Genomic DNA, 17802 nt, shown 5'->3' with positions numbered 1-17802 from the left:
GTACACGTAGAACTACGCCTGCTTTGCCCGCCCATGACGTTCTTTTACAAGAATATTTCCCGCCCCCTTTTCTCTACGGTGCGCAGTAGGAGAAACATGGCGGAAACACAACAGGTGCTTGATATGAACGACTCCAGTAGTCAGGAATCCCCGGAGCCACAAACGTCCCGATCCGGAAAGAGGAGATTTAAGGCCTCAAATATGGCATTTCAAGAGATGGTGGAGATGGTGGGAATCTTGCGAAGTAAGGATTACGATGGCAAGCATGGACCATACACCCATCCGAACTTGCGCAAGGCCAGAATCATGGCCAAAGTAGTTAAGACCCTGCATAATCGTTTTGGGGTACGACGGTCAAAAGACCAATTGAGGAAACGGTGGTCCGACCTGAAATTGAGGGAGCCGGATCAATACAGAAGGATCAAGAAAGTTCTGAAAAAAAGTAAGTACTTGTCGTGTGTTCCTATTTTATGATTATTGCATACAGATCCATATGCTTTACCTTTGTACAATGTAAAAAATTGCTGCTTTCATGTTGTATACAGTAAAAGAATCGTATCGTTTTAACAAACCCTCGTAAATTGTTCGTGGCAAACCTCGTTTATGATACAGGGTTTGAACAGCATTTTTTGGGTGTGTAATTTTTAGGACACAACAAATGATTAGGACATTGTGGTTTAGATGTGTTTCAAAATACAATGACTAGAAAAGAACATTCAGTGTAATTGAAGGAGAGGACACTTGGCAGCTGGGTAAAAACACATCTGCACTCATGAGCAAAGGTGTGGGACACCAGAGAACATTTATTAGGGTAAACCACACGCCACACGGGGTTCCCTGGTATACTTGGGGGGGGGGGGGGTTGGGCATGTGTGAACCTTCGCACAAAAAGCAAATTATTTGCTTTTTTGTCAAAGTGAATTGATTTCTCATGTCTTCACATTTTGCATCTCTTCATAAACCGACAATTGTACAACACTTCTAATCAAGGTTTCATCTTCCTAGTTCTGGCCTTAAATATCTGTGTGCTAAAGTATACCTTTTTGTTTGTTAATTTCTCATAGGGGAGAAAAGCCTCACAAAGCAGGATCCCAGGGACCGCCACCCTTGCCAGCAGGAATGTGAGGTTAGCCCCATCCCCCCCGTGGATGTGCATGTGGAGGAAGGAGAGGTGGAAGAAGGAGAGGAGATGGGCACCCCACCAGGTGAGTGTCTGACACCACAGCTTCAGGTAATCGATGTATACCTGCATATTTCCAAACACATTTTTTTACATCTATTTTAGGTGATGTTGTGGTTGTGGAAAGCGACACATTTCCAAGCACCAGTGCCCCCCCCGAGGATGTCGAGGAAGGAGAGGTTGAGGAAGGAGAGGTGGAGGAAGTAGGGGAGCTGGGCACCCCACCAGGTGAGTGTCTGACACCCCAGCTTGTTGAAATCCATGTATGACTGCATAATTTTTGACCCAATTTTTCCCATCTATTGTAGGTGATGTTCTGTTTGTGGAAAGGGCCCCATTTTCCAGTGACAGCGCACAAAGGCTGATTGGCCAGATAATGGGCTGGAATGGGGAACTAGATGACATGCGAACTAGCCTGGATCTCATGAAGACTCAGATTGACAATATGCAGCTGGAAATGAAGAACATGATCGATATTTTGGGGAGAATATAATCCGTTTCTCCATAATATCGATCATGTTCTTCATTTCCCTTGTTTTAGTTCAAAGATTGTTACTTCACCAATTTTTACGATTGTGGCTGATTGTTGTTTTATACATTTTTCATATTTTTTATAGAAAAATAAAAAGCACAAAAAAAAAAAAAAAAAAAAAGTTTTTAAAAAATTGAAAAAAAAGCAAACCAAAAAATGTTTGGCAAAGAAAGTTAAATAAACCCAAAAAAAAAATTTAGATCACTAAATATTCAATGGCACATGTGAATGTGGCCAAATTAAAATTTTGAATAATCAACAATGTGTGGCGTATTCTTTCAATGCTTAATACCAGTTTGGGAAAAGGGATTTTGTGTATCCAGTGACAATGGGCCTTATTGAATTTAATGAAAATACACTTGGCACTACAGGTGCACTAGGATAACATAGGAGACAGCACAAACCAAAAGCAAGCAAGACAACACATTTCAGATTTGAGGTTATTTTATTATTTTCCTCTTTTTAAAAATTAAAGATTGGGTGGCATTGCAATGGCCCCCCTACCGTTAAAATAAGTCACATATCTTTCGCGCACTTCACGTGCACTTTGGGGGGCCAAGCCAGTACGGCCAGTATCCAGGCCTGTCATGGATTCTGGACCAACTCCAGCCTCCGGCATTATTCCTGATAAGTAAGTATTGGAGTATTTGTGCAAAAAGTTGTGCAAAATGCAGCACGTAAGGATGACATAGTTCAGTTTGTATTCCGCTAGGTTTAGAGCCGTCAGAAATACACGGAACTGGCTGGCCATTATTCCAAAAGCATTTTCCACCACTCTTCTCGCTCTGGCCAGCCGGTAGTTGAAAACCCTCCTCTCCGGGGTGAGGGCTCTTTGGGGGAATGGCCGCATTATGTGGTTGTCAAGAGCAAAAGCCTCATCTGCGATGAATACGAAGGGTAGTTCCTCCACATTCTCCGAATCAGGTGGCAAGCCCAGGCCACCTGTCTGTAGACGGCGGTAGAACTCGGTCTGGGCGAAGACTCCTCCATCCGACATGCGGCCATTCTTCCCCACGTCCACATAGAGAAATTCATACTGTGCCGACACCACCGCCATTAACACAATACTGTGAAACCCCTTGTAATTAAAAAAGTATGACCCCGAATGGGGTGGTGGCACAATGTGGACGTGCTTCCCATCTATGGCACCACCGCAGTTAGGAAAGTCCCACCGGGTGGCAAAATGGGATGCCACAGTCTGCCATTCCTGTGGCGATGAAGGAAACTGGGGAGGCAAAAAGAAGAAAAAAAACAAAATAAGTACTTTTGCACATTAAACATTGTACATTACAACACAAACTTTATTTCACGCTTCTGCCTAGTCACATGACACCGATCGTCTGCTCCCTGTCATTGGGAGCAGTGATCAGGGTCATGTCACTGCTAGCCCATCCCCCAGACAGTTAAGAAAAACACTCACCCAGAACACACTTTAAACCATTCCTTGGCCCCCTTGTGCTTAATAAAACACCTTCACTGCATGTGACATTTTTACAGTAATCAAGACAATTTTTGACAGCATTGATCACTGTATTAATGACAATGGTCACAAAAATGTTTGGAAATTGGCCAATGTGTCCGCCATAATGTGGCAGTCACCAGAAAAACAAAAAACAAAAAAAAAAAAAAAAACGGTTAGCAACGCCATTACTATTTTCAAAAATGGCAAGATTTTACAAATGCCAGCAAAATAGACCATATTTACGAAACGATTGAACTTTTAACCAAAACAATCAAGAAACGCTTAAATTGTGATTCATTTTAACACATTTTTGTTTACTAAAAGACTACGCATCAGCATCAAATGATGTCCCAAAAAATCATGGTGATATATTTTTGTGCCTATCTTTCTTTAGAGCGAAAAGAGAGAAAAAAATGCATATTTAGAAAAATGCATTTTGGGTTTGTTGGTGGTTAATCACCAAAACTAAAAAAGCAGAGGTGATCAAAGACAACCAAATACAAAATCGCTTTGTGCTAATAAAATGAAGATAATTTACTAGGAGGAGCCATGTTACAAGGACACACAATTGTCAATTCAAACAACGCACTGCCAAATCACCCAAAAAAGTGATGAAGGTCAGGAAGGGGGGAAAATCATTCCAGGGTTGAAGTGTGTTAAAAATACAATATATAATTCAACATTAATTTAAGGACACACAGACTCGTTGGAATTATATTAAGTGTGTGTGTGTGGGGGGGGGGGGGGGGATCCAGTTAAAGGACACACAGACCATTTGGGATACTATTAAGGGGGGGGGGGGGATTCAGTTAAGGGGACACAGACCATTTGGAATAAGCTTTAAAATGTTTGGTTTTAGGATAAAGCAATAGAATGGAGCTGACAAAAGACATTTTAAGTGACTAGACTAGGTGGATATGGGCCTACCATAGCATGTTGGTGAGGTTTAATGAAGGCAAATATGCATGAAAAACAAAAAAGGAGCATTAAAAGATTGCAGCATGCATGAGGACAAAGGGGACATTCACAGCATATTGCAATCATGGTAATTAGAGATTGAGGAAAGAAATACAAGGCATTAGCAAACATTAAAGACAATAAAATGTGATGTTAAATGCTAAATCTTACCTTAATATAGTCCTCCTGCAGGACCTGTATAATGGCAGAACAGGTCTCTGGGATAATGATCCCCAGAGCCTGGGGGGAGATGCCTGTCGAGAACTTCAAGTCCTGAAGGCTTCTCCCTGTCGCCAAGTAGCGCAACGTGGCGACGAGCCTCTGCTCCGGAGTGATGGCTTGCCGCATGCAGGTATCCTGCCTGCTGATATAAGGGGTCAGCAAAGCCAGCAGACGGTGAAAAACGGGGTCCGTCATCCGGAGATAATTCCTGAAATCATCAGGATTATTCTCCCGGATCTCACGAAGCAAAGGCATGTGCGAGAACTGGTCACGCTGGAGCAACCAATTCTTCGTCCATGAACTCCTCAACACCCCGTCCAAGGACTGTTCTTGGGTTGCAGAATGAACTACAACACCAAGCGCAAGCAAAGCACGAACTCGACGACGAGTACGTACACGCAACATGGCTTCAAAACGGTCGGATTGTCAGAGCGGACTTAACAGACGTCACTGAAGAACAGCAAGGCCTGTGAAGAGCGAGCTGAAAGTCAGCGAGCGCAGTTAGATCGCACTGCAAAATACAGACACGAACTGACTACACGCACTAAAAAACAGATACAAACCTCACAAGCACAAACTGAAAAGCAGTGAAAAACCTTCTGAAAAATACGAGTCTGAAAAACGCGAATCGTCTCTCACCAAACTTCTACTAACACGAGATAAACACGAAATTAGCAGAAGGAGCCCAAAGGGTGGCGCACTTGGTATTGAACTTCCGTTTTATAGTCTCGTCGGACCTGGTGTACGTCACAGCGGACCAGACGGGCGGACTTTAGTGGGATCGTGTGTAGGCAAGTCCGTTGCGTCGGAACTCTGTCGGAACTCCGGCGGAACTCCGGCGGAACTCCGGCGGAAACTCCTTCGGATTTAAGTCCGCTCGTGTGTACGGGGCATTAGATTTGCCCCTGAAATTTTGGAATAAGGAGGGAGAGGGCTTATTTGTGGTTTTCCTTTTTTAGTGGAAAAAGTGCCAATTTGTTTTCAGTCATTTCTATATTGTTTTTTGTTTATTAGTACAATTCCAATGACTGTACCATGACAACTTAGTTGGCTTTTGTTTGGCCTTCTTCCTTTTGTCTTGTATGTATTATGTGGCTACATGTAGTGCATATGTCTTGACGTCATTGTGCGTTGCAGTGTTATGTGCATTGTGCCTTCACATGTGGCTCATGACAACACCCCTTGTATGGCTCCATTTTAATCCACATGTACACATTCGAATCAGCTTGAGAAAGTTGCCATACAAGCATTGAAGCCATACCAGCCATCAGCTAGCAGTATTTTTCTCTGCCACATCTCCTTGTGTAGGCAAAGCTTATATTTCACCGTTGTCCTCTATGGGACAAGAGATATGGAAGACTATTTTTTGCAGAGAGTGAATCAACTCAAAGGAGACTTTTTGTTGGGCTGAAGTATGAATATCATCATGGCATACATTTTCTGAATGTTTTCAATCTGTCACATATTTGTAGTGGATTACTTGGTGACATTTATGCACAAGATTTATGCACAGAAACAAGTTTATTCACATAATCCATGTTTTATGGGCTATGGAAAGATTGTATTAATGAGATTTTTGGTTGAATTGATGAATTCACAATATACACGGTCCACAGCATCTTCCACAGTTCTTCAACCTCTTCATCATTATGCGGTGTAGCACAGCATGGACATTGGTGCATATACAATTTAAACAGCTGGGGCTGTATTTGCCCATTACAGCTTTTGGAGCTCAAGTTTGACTGGTTTTACAGCATGCGTTACAAACAAAAGAAGCCTATAGTCGCCAGCAGTAATTGCATGTAGATGTAGCGCTACCCCCTTAGGAGCCACTATGTATTGGGTCCCCCTATAGCCTGCACAGCCAGGTGACATGTATTTTCTTACTTTCAGGCAGAGACAAGAAACAGTCCATTGACATGGTTTGTAGTATTTATTAGGGATGGTAAACTTGGATAGGGATAAGGGATTATGGGATGCCCAACTTGACTCGAAGAACAACAAAGTGAGCAGGGTATTGCTGTTCCCTCTGTCCTTCTCAGCTCCCAGCCTAGAGGCAGAGCCCCTCCGCCCTGGGGTCCCCTCCCAGGCTAAATGGCACAGCTTCCTCACTCCATTTTCCACCTGACTCCCCTTACTGGGCAGGCTCCTCAATACTTATGACAAATAAAATCAAAAGAATTCCCAGCTCAATTTACCAACCAGCCTGAAAACAACCAAATTATCCTGTCTAACAGTTTGTGTTTAAAACGGGAGTTTAGTTTGCACACATTTGCCACTTCATGGCACCTCAGTATTATCTGCAGTCCCAATTTGAGAGAACCTCCATAGTAGAAGCACATGTATAATAATAGATAGATAAAGGGCAGGTAAACCTGGAGGGACTCGCCCCTACTTAAAGGCAGAGGGGCACACTGGACAGCCAGCATATAGCACAGGCTGGTTGTACTGTTAAAATACAGGTGAGGTGATGCACTGGACACCATTGCTGCCATTGTGCTATATGCTGTTTGTCCAGTATGCTTCTGTGCCTTTATAACGTTCCCATCCGGCCTATAGCAGATTGATGGCTGCCCAAGCCTTTCATCCTTCTGAGTGGACATCATATGATGTCCTCTCAAATGGCGCTGGTAATAGTATGTAAAAATAAAGTAAAAGCCCTTGGACTGTCTATTTTCCAAAAAGGGGGCATTTGAGAGGACAATTGTACTTTTCTGGCATTTTCAGGCCTCAAGGAATGAGATAGGCCATCAATACATCAGGATTGAATGATTTTCACATATATACCATCGTTTATGGACTTTCCTAAAATAATAAACAACGATTTGGGTTATTTTCACCAAGGAAATGTAGCAGAATACATTTTTTGGCCTAAATTTATGAAGAAACTTTATTTATTTGCAAAATGTTATAACTGAAAAAAAAAAAGTGTTTTCTTTGTTTCTAAGTGTCTGGTCTTTTTTTGTTTATTTAGCAAAAAATAAAAATCCAGTGATGATTAAATATCTGAGTAAATATTTAAGAAAGCTCTGTGTGATAAAAATTATAAAAATTCCTTATGGGTACAGTGTTGTATGGCCACACAATTGCCAATCAAAGTGTAACAGCGCTGAAGGTTGAAGATTGGCCTGGACAGGAAGGGGGTAAAAGTGCATTGAAGTGGTTAAGGAGGGGCTTACCTGCCCTCTATCTATCCATTATTACACATGTAATGGATGTGATCATGAGTGTTATAAGTGAAATGCCTATTTCTGGTACTCTTATAGATATAAGTGCTTATCTTTCATTATCAGTTATCAACCTTAATCATACTCATTTAATCATAATTAAGATGTCTGCCAGCTTCTCCCTTCATGTGAAACGAAACTGCAAGAGTTAAAAAAAGGTGAAATACTGATCCCAGGGATTGGTGAGCCCTGAATTATGTTTTAGCTCGCTGGACAAGTCCTCAAGTTTCTGTATGGCTAAGGTCTGAGAATCCGGTTTCTGCAGCCATAGTACACATGCTTCTACTATGGAGGCTCTTACAAATTTATAGAATTAAGATTGCAGATAATATTGGAGTACCGTGATGTTTCTCTGCAGTTTACGTATGTATTTGCAAATGTTTGCAAACTAAATCCCTGTTTTTAATGCAAACTGGTAGACAGAATAATTCATTTGGTTGTAGACTGGTTGGAAAGCTGGGAATTTTTTTGGGCTTTCCATGTGCTCCTTGCTGTGAAGGCCAGTTATAGGTGGGGGCAGTGGCCATTTGTTTGGCCTCAACATTTATGAGCTTGTGTGACCTCCCCGCCAAGCCTCCAGCCTGTGGATTCCGACTCCCATAAATATTCAGATCTCTGCCTGGGAATGAAGGACACCTATTAGCAAAAGTATGTAGGTATAGGACACACCCTGTGTCACGCCCCCTCTTAAAGGAGCATTATACAAAAAAATGATGTGTTAAGAAAAAGCACTTATGGGTTTAACCAAACTATTCCTTTATATTGGCTTTTAGAATTTACAAATGCAGTGATTTAGAAATTAGATGAAAGGTTTAGCACTGGGAAACACTTTTCAATAGATAAGTAGTGCCTTTTATATACAGTTATATAGATCAGACCAAAATGAGGGACAATAGAGGAGGAAAGAGGGACAGATAAACTTTGTTTTAAATAAAGGACAATCTCTAAAAATCAGGGAAACTTGGGAGGTATGCATAGCTTCCTTAAAACCTCCAGAACCAGGGGGAGGTGATAGAGGCCTGGTCTGTAGAGTCTTCCAGCCTGACCTGAATTTAAACCCTGACCCAATTAACAGACTCATGCAACTACTATGAGTCAAGTACATTTTCCTACACCTATTCTTGCACTAGAGAGTGCTGCATAAAAAAATCCAACAGGCTGCTTGTACCCTGGTCAGTTGAAGGACAGACTTGGGTACCGTCAGCCTGCCCATTAATAAATCAAATCTCGGCCGGTCCTGGCTGATATGACAGTTTTGGGGGCAGGTTAGCAAACTCATTCTTAAAACTATAGAGGAGATCGAGGTGGAGTCAAGCGGCACAAAACCATCCCGTTTCTTGTTTAGCGGTGTGTACGATTGATGTATAGAGTATTTAAAGTTTAAAAAAAATCATATTCGAAAAAGTATGTAGAGTAAGGGTTAAAACCACTGCCAGTTTTTTTTTAATCATCTGTGTCTCAGGAGATTTTCCTTCACTTCCTGTAGACTCAGTAGAAAGTGAAAGGATATCATTCCAATGTGAGGGAAATCCTCTCTTAGACAGCTGTCATGGGAGCAAGTGGCATCATTGGAAGATTTCTCCTATATTCCTGTTCTGGTAGCAACTAAAAATTTTGCAATAAAAATCTGATATTGGATGAAATCCCTCAGCACTCTATACAGATTTAAAAAAAAAACAAAAAAGAAAAAGTAATCTCTGGTTACACTTTAAATACAGGTCCACCCTTACAGTGTAAGTATAGCCCAAACTTTTTAATGTTTTGAATAGAGTAGAGAAGCCTTAAACCCTTGTCAGGTTATTTTTCACTTATTGCGTGGCCTAGTGGGGAGATTTTACTTCACTTCCTGCAGATGCAATAGGAAGCAGTGGCGGCTGGTGGTATATTTTTTTAGGGGGCCCCACCCCCCCAGTCAAATGCCTAGCACTTACCCCATTTAGGTCACAGACAGCGCTGCTCCAGGTGACAGCTTCTTCTGCATCTCCTCCTTCCCTGCATCATGCTATGCATCTCCTCCCTGTGCCGTGTGTCTGCTCCCTCCTCCTCCTAGGTAGATGATCAGATCACCTCTCAGTTCGGGTCACAGTCCTCAAGACCCGCTTTCTGATTGGCCGGGAGGAGAATCAGTATGACAGTAGCGAATATTCATTCCCTATGGTCACAACTGGGTGGGCTCAGAGCCCCCTCGTTTTTTAAGCCTATTAGAGCCGCTCTGGCTCTAATCATGTGCTTCAAAAAAAAAAAATTGGAATCCATGCATCCAGCACCCTGCATGTAGATTAGGGGGCCGGACACATGGATGGGGGGGCTGCACCCCTGCATTACGGGCCGCCACTGATAGGAAGTAGGAGGAAATCTTTCCAAAGTGAGAAGAAAACCATTCTCAGAGCTCGTTTACACCTGTGTCAGTCTTTAAAGAGAGACCCATGATGGGTCCCTTTCAAAGTGATGCAGTTGCAACTGAAAGGCATTCAGGAGGGAACACTGTCACCTCCTGAATTTCCGGTTTCTTTTCCTGAGACCTGAATGGCTAGTGCTTGGCTTGTGGTTATGGTATGGCCCCATTCAGGTAAATATGTCATTTTTGTTAGCAGTACTGTGATGGAGGATCCTTTTTGCCACACTGCAAACAGACCTCTGCCTCAAGTATGGTGATGGTTAAACACAATCTTAGTTAAAGCCACAAGGGAGAGCTGGGACAAGGATCTCAAAGTAAAGGGGTTTTCCAAAGCTAATAGGTGATAGACTTTGCTGGTTCCTTGACTTGATATTTTTTTACAGTAAGCCCATACGTCTCTTACCTGGGTGACACTTTGTACTTTTGAGAGAGACCGGCATTCAAAAGCAGAGGTGGAAACGGTGACACAGAAGAGCAGCAAATTTATCACAAGTAGTAGACAAATAACAGTATAACCAGCATTCTGTAAAAAAAAAAAAAAAAAAAAAGTCAGCAGTTGATTCTTAGGCCGCGTACACACGCGCGGACTGTTCGCCCAACCTTGTTCGTCAAACAGTTTCGGCAAACAGTCCGCTCAAAATTAGCATGGACGGACATGGCCACACACGACGAACGAACAGTTTGCTGAAACCGTGCGCGATGACGTGAACGGCACGTACGACGGGACGAAAAATACGACGTCCTATACACTGCATTATAACTTTCGGCGTGAAAATCCTTTCTGAGCATGCGCGCAACTTTGTTTGACGAACAAGCCTACACACGAGCGGACTGTTCGCTGAAACAAGGTTTCAGCGGACAGTTTTACGGAATTTCCGAAAAACCTTGTTCGTCAAACTGTCCGCTGAAACTGTCCGCTGAAAGCCCACACACGAGCGGACTGTCCGCCCAAACACTGTTCAGCGGACAAAGTTGGGCGAACAGTCCGCCCGTGTGTACGCGGCCTTATAGGGAATTATTTTAGTTTAATATATGCAGTATTTGTATATTATACAGGATGGCGGGATGTGTCTTGGATGTTAGGTTCACTTTCCCTGTTATTTGGGTTTTGGTCCTTTTAGTCCTTTCACAGCCACAGCTGTTTTTATGTTTTTTGTTTACATGTTGTGGTAGTGAGGTACCCCACCAGTGTTTGCACAGAGGATTCTCAACCAGGTAGGTTGAGTGGCTCCAGTTTATTTGCTTATTTGGAAGGAAACTGGCTTTTCAGTTTCCTCATTGTTTACTAAAATCTGTTTTGGGATCTGGAGCCTGGGGATTTCATAGGGATCCGGGTGGGATGAAAGTCCTGGGTCCAGGTTTTGAGATCCACCAGCATACTGACTGGTCAGGTGTGTGCTGGGCTATTTGTAGACACCTGACCATGGTTCTGGGCTCCACCCTCACGAGGAGTCCAGGCAAGCAAGGGAGAAGTGTGCATGGCTGCATGGTGGTCTGTCAGAGCAGACAGAGGGTCCAAGCCTGTGGGCTGGAAAAGAGTGCTGAGGTCCTGGGTGTACAGGAACTCTGTTAAAGAGCTGAGATGGCTGAAGTATAAGTCTGAGCCAAAGTGCTGCTAAAGAAAGCCAGGTGGCTTGGTATTTTTGGTTTTACTTACATTGTTGCTGTGGAAAGCTTAAACCCCTGTGTGAGCAACTCTTCTGTTATCGGACATTTTCTTTCTTTAATAAAAGTGGGCCTACAAGCCCTTAATGGCATTTCTGGTGTGGACTCTTAAGCTAAGGCAACCCCCGATGTTACAAGTGGTGTTTGAATGCGGGCATACAGACAGTGAAATCTGGGTCTCTGCACCAGTAGTGAGTCATTTCAGGAACTGCTGCTAGCTGTGTGTGGCAGCCAGGCAAACTGCATTGCGCATGAGTTCAATTGACGGACTGTGTTGCATTGTGTACAGGTAGTGCACCTATGAGAATTTTTATTTATTTTTTCTGCTGTGAACTGTGTAACAATCTGCTGTGCATGTGATTGCAAGGATGAGGCAGTCAAAACACAAGAAGTTCATGTTAAAGAGGAAGTGAGCTCAGCTTGGCCGGAGAAGATGTCTCCACCTTTAATAAGGGGGCCCCCGGATACCGGCCCCCCACCCTATGTGAATGAGTATGGGGTACAATGTACCCCTACCCATTCACCTGTAAAATAAAGTACAAAAAAAAACACAACACACAAGATAAAATAATTTATTGCACAGGTCCGGGGGTCTTCCGTCTTCGGGGGTCTTCTCGCCGGACTCCTCCGCTATCTTCTTGTAGCTCTTTTACTAGCGGAGGAGCCCGACATTCTTCTTCGTCGCCAGGGCCTCTTCTTCCGACTTCGGGGGTCTTGTCCCCCACTTCGGTTCTTCTACCGGGCCACCGCGTCTTCTTATAGCTCTTTTACAGGCGGTGGCCCGGTCTTCTGTCGCCTTCTTCTTCTTCTTCCTTTTCTTCCTCTTCTTCCTCTTCTTCCTCTTTGCCAGGGACGCGCTGTGACTTGTATAGGGACAAGGGGCGGTGTCACATGGGTTGGTGTCACATGGTGACCCCACCCCCTTACGATGTCACAGTCCCGGAGGATGCTGGGACTGTCGCCATGTGACATCAACCCATGTGACATCAACCCATGTGACACCGCCCCTTGTCCCTATATAAGTCGCAGCGCGTCCCTGGCATTGCGGCCGGAGAGAACGTCAAGTCAACATCTCCAGGAGAAGAAGAAGAAGAAGAACGGAAGGCGGCGGCGGCGACAGAAGACCAGGCCACCGCCTGTAAAAGAGCTATAAGAAGGCGCGGTGGCCCAGCAGAAGAACTGAAGAGGGGGACAAGACCCCCGAAGTCGGAAGAAGAGGCCGCGGCGACGAAGAAGAATGCCGGGCTCCTCCGCTAGTAAAAGAGCTACAAGAAGATAGCGGAGGAGTCCGGCGAGAAGACCCCCAAAGATGGAAGACCCTCGGAGCTGTGCAATAAATTATTTTATCTTGTGTGTTGTGTTTTTTTTGTACTTTATTTTACAGGTGAATGGGTAGGGGTACATTGTACCCCATACTCATTCACATAGGGTGGGGGGCCGGTATCCGGGGGCCCCCTTATTAAAGGGGGTTTCCGGATTCCGATAAGCCCCCCGCCCGCAGACCCCGACAACCAATGGCCAGGGTTGTCGGGAAGAGGCCCTTGTCCTCATCAACATGGGGACAAGGTGCCTTGGGGGGGGGGGGGGCGTGCACCCCCCCTTCCCCAAGGCACCCCCCATGTTGAGGGCACGCGGCCTGGTACGGCTCAGGAGGGGGGGGGCGCTCGTTCGCCCCTCCTTTCCTGGCCGGCCGGGGTAGCGTACTCGGACAAGGGTCTGTTGTGGACTTTGGGGGTACCCCCACGCCGATTTTTTTCGGTGTTGAGGTTCCCCTTTAAGTCCATACCAGGCGGCGGGGCCAGCGACGTCTCCTTCGCGGGCCCCGCCTACCTGGAGATGCGCTCGAAATGAGCGGACTTTCCTCCGTGTGTGTGGGCGAGTCCGTTCATTTCAAAAGTAGGGCGGATAGTACGGCGGACTTAGTACGCCGTATTAGTCCGCTGAAAAAGTGCCGTGTGTGGGCAAGTAGCCTGTTCGGAAAGTCCGACAGACAGTCTGGCGGGAAGTCCGCCAGACTAAGTACGTCGGACAGACGGCTACGTGTGTACGCGGCTTTGGAGATATCAGAGGTCTCTCTACCTGGTGCGGTGACTGAAGACATCTTCTGGTGCGGTCCAAGGTGCCGCTGAGCAGTGGTCAGTAGAGGGCACAGATACTGTCTCACCTGCTAGACTTTATGAAAAGGAAGGGCCCAGACTGGATGTGGCAGTAGTGGAGATGCTTTCTGTCACTGGCCAAGAGATACAGGTTAAAGTACCCGTAGACGCTGTGGGAGAAAGTGCTGAAGGTATTGCTTGCAGTAGCACTGTAATGTGTGCACTAGTTGGTATTATCACAGTAAGGAATGAGTTGTGCTTGGGTCAGTGGCATTTGTTAGGACAGGCGCCCATGGAGCATTGGACAACGGGTGAGGTGGAGCTTGGTGATAGTTCTGTGGAGCATAGTCGCTCGCCTGTGTGTGTGGTCCCTCCTCAGGACCTAACAAACTCTGAAAAAAGCACTGATGGTATCCAAAGTTGGGATCTCAAAATCAGCTGGGCTGACATCACTAAGACGGCGTACACACGCGGGGACTGTCTGCCGAAACTAAGTTCGTCAAACAGTCCGCTCAAACTTTTGAATGAACGAACACGCCGACACACGGCACTTTTTGAGCGGACAAATACGGCAAACTTTGTTCGTCGTACTAAGTCCGCGCAACTTTTGAAATGAGCGGACTCGCCCACACACGAGGCAACAGTCCGCTCATTTCGAGCGCGTGTGCAGGTAGGCGGGGCCCGCGACGGAGACGTCACGGGCTCCGCCGCCTGGAATGGACTTAAAGGGGAACCCCAACGCCGAAAAAAAATTGGCGTGGGGGTCCCCCCAAAGTCCACAACAGACCCTTGTCCGAGCACGCTACCCGGCCGGCCAGGAAAGGGGGGTGAGCGAGCGCGCCCCCCCTCCTGAGCCGTACCAGGCCGCGTGCCCTCAACATGGGGGGTGCCTTGGGGAAGGGGGGGCCGCACCCCCCCACCCCAAAGCACCTTGTCCCCATGTTGATGAGGACAAGGGCCTCTTCCCGACAACCCTGGCCGTTGGTTGTCGGGGTCTGCGGGCGGGGGGGCTTATCGGAATCCGGGAGCCCCCTTTAATAAGGGGGGCCCCCGGATACCGGCCCCCCACCCTATGTGAATGAGTATGGGGTACAATGTACCCCTACCCATTCACCTGTAAAATAAAAGTACCCAAAAAAAAACACAACACACGAGATAAAATATTTTATTGCACAGCTCCGGGGGTCTTCCGTCTTCGGGGGTCTTCTCGCCGGACTCCTCCGCTATCTTCTTGTAGCTCTTTTGCTAGCGGAGGAGTCCGGCTTTCTTCCTCCCCGCCGCCGGCCTCTTCTCCCGACTTCGGGGGTCTTGTCCCCCTCTTCGGTTCTTCTGCCGGGCCACCGCGCCTTCTTATAGCTCTTTTGCAGGCGGTGGCCCGGTCTTCTGTCGCCGCTGTCGCCGCTGTCGCCGCCGCCTTCCGTTCTTCTTCTTCTTCTTGTTCTTCTTGTTCTTCTCCAGGAGATGTTGACACGTCGCTCTCTCCGGCCGGAATGCCAGAGCCGCGCTGAGCGGCCACTTATATAGTGACAATGGGGCGGTGTCACATGGTATATGTCACATGGGTTGGTCACATGGTGACCCCGCCCCCTTACGATGTCATAGTCCCCATGTGACATCAACCCATGTGACCAACCCATGTGACATATACCATGTGACACCGCCCCATTGTCACTATATAAGTGGCCGCACAGCGCGGCTCTGGCATTCCGGCCGGAGAGAGCGACGTGTCAACATCTCCTGGAGAAGAACAAGAAGAACAAGAAGAAGAAGAACGGAAGGCGGCGGCGACAGCGGCGACAGAAGACCGGGCCACCGCCTGCAAAAGAGCTATAAGAAGGCGCGGTGGCCCGGCAGAAGAACCGAAGAGGGGGACAAGACCCCCGAAGTCGGGAGAAGAGGCCGGCGGCGGGGAGGAAGAAAGCCGGACTCCTCCGCTAGCAAAAGAGCTACAAGAAGATAGCGGAGGAGTCCGGCGAGAAGACCCCCGAAGACGGAAGACCCCCGGAGCTGTGCAATAAAATATTTTATCTCGTGTGTTGTGTTTTTTTTTGGGTACTTTTATTTTACAGGTGAATGGGTAGGGGTACATTGTACCCCATACTCATTCACATAGGGTGGGGGGCCGGTATCCGGGGGCCCCCTTATTAAAGGGGGCTCCCCGATTCCGATAAGCCCCCCGCCCGCAGACCCCGACAACCAACGGCCAGGGTTGTCGGGAAGAGGCCCTTGTCCTCATCAACATGGGGACAAGGTGCTTTGGGGTGGGGGGGCCGCGTGGCCCCCCCTTCCCCAAGGCACCCCCCATGTTGAGGGCACGGGACCCCACGCCGATTTTTTTCGGCGTTGGGGTTCCCCTTTAAGTCCATTCCAGGCGGCCCCGCCTACCTGCACACGCGCTCGAAATGAGCAGACTTCCCTCCGAGCGGGAACAGTTTGCTCATTTCGAAAGTGGCCTACACACGGGCGGACTGTTCGCTCAAACCAAGTTTCAGCGGACAGTTTTTCGGAATTTCCGAAAAACTTTGTTCGTCAAACTGTCCGCTGAAACTGTCCGCTGAAGCCCCACACACGAGCGGACTGTCCGCTGAAACACTGTTCAGCGGACAAAGTTGAGCCAACAGTCCGCCCGTGTGTACGCGGCCTAACACTCATGAGACGGAGCTCCTCTGTATCATTCCGTCGCTGGATCGTCGGCATCACATGGGTGAGCAGGCTCTCCTGGGATTACCCCCGAACCCAGTAGCAATACAAAAGGCTGATTCATCTTCCAGCTACTGATCCCTCTCTACCCCTCTGTTGTGGGTTAACAGATTGAGAGCTTCTCATTACAACTCCTCGTTGCTCAGTGGACTACGGGAGATGTAAGCCACCCCTCTTTTCTTATCTTACTGCAAGTGAATAAGACTGATTTTTCTTATTATCCATTATTTAGAATAAACTTTTTTTTAAGCACTGTTTTTTCTGTTTTCTACTGTCTGATCCATTTCTACCAGTTATAGTTTTTCTCCAGCTCCATGGGGTATAGACCCTCATCAATTAATTTTTTTTTTTCCCCATATTTAGACTGTTTCCACGGTTTTATTGCTGGTATTTTGTTGTGTTCTTTCCTTTATATGCTGTATGGAGATGATGCCTAACATTTAATCTCTTCTCATCTGGCCTACTATTGTATGATGTCCTCCCATTATCGCACCTCATGTGAGCCCCACAGGCCATGCTCTGGCATGATCTGTCACCCGCTGTGTCCAGTGACAGATCAGTGTTTTGGCCTGCTGCCGGTACCATGGGATCACTGTGGCCAATCACATCAGATCACATTGTACATAATGACAGGATTGTGTGTGTGTGTGTGTAAAAAAAAAAAAAAAAAATCCTGATCACCTCCCCAGAGTAGTAGTACCGTGTTACTATGGTAACACTCTATTGCTCTGGTCACTGTATTCTTTTAAAAGAAGATTTTTTTTTTATTATTATACTGTCCCCAGTCAGTGTCCATGATCACAGCCACACCAGTTTTATGATGATGCTGTACTGCACTGCTGACAGTAAAAAAAAAAAAAAAAAAAAATCTTCATTATCCAAAAAATTGTGACAAAAAATAACTTCAAAAAAACTCCCCATGCATCTTATTAAATACCCTGGGCTGTCTAATTTGCAAAAATGGGTCATTTTGGCGATATTTGTACTTTCCTGGCATTTTCGGGCCTCAAGAAATGAGTCAGTGCATCAGGATTGATCGATTTTCAGAAATACAGTTTATACCACAGCTTATAGTCTCTATAACTTTCCTACAGGCTAAATAATAGACACTGATTTGGGTTATTTTCACCAAAGAAATGTAGCCGAATATAGCTTGGCAAAATGTCATAACAGAAACGAATAAACTGCATTAAGGTTTTATATTATCCGTATGATATCCAACCTTGCCTCTTTTTATAGTATAGACATGTGCAATTTGTTTAGTTCTGAATTTGTTTTTTTAACGAATTTTAACAAATTCGTTAATTCCAAATTTTTCAGTTTGCGAATTTCAAAATTAGCGAAATTCCGAATTTCGGCTTTC

General features: G+C 45.9%; 1 protein-coding gene across 1 annotated transcript in view; it reads right to left on the bottom strand.

Moving 5' to 3' along the window:
- LOC143930356 (membrane-spanning 4-domains subfamily A member 4A-like) overlaps positions 1 to 17802 on the bottom strand; it is a 431861-nt gene that overhangs the window by 294970 nt on the left and 119089 nt on the right. The gene's annotated exons all lie outside the window — the stretch shown is intronic.

The sequence above is a fragment of the Lithobates pipiens genome, unplaced genomic scaffold (assembly GCF_037356315.1).
Source record: "Lithobates pipiens isolate NorthernLeopardFrog02 unplaced genomic scaffold, aLitPip1_a1.2 Scaffold_25, whole genome shotgun sequence".
NCBI classification, from domain to species: Eukaryota; Metazoa; Chordata; class Amphibia; order Anura; family Ranidae; genus Lithobates; species Lithobates pipiens.
The sequence above is the reverse complement of the archived record's forward strand: the minus strand, read 5'-3'. Positions and strand labels throughout refer to the sequence as shown.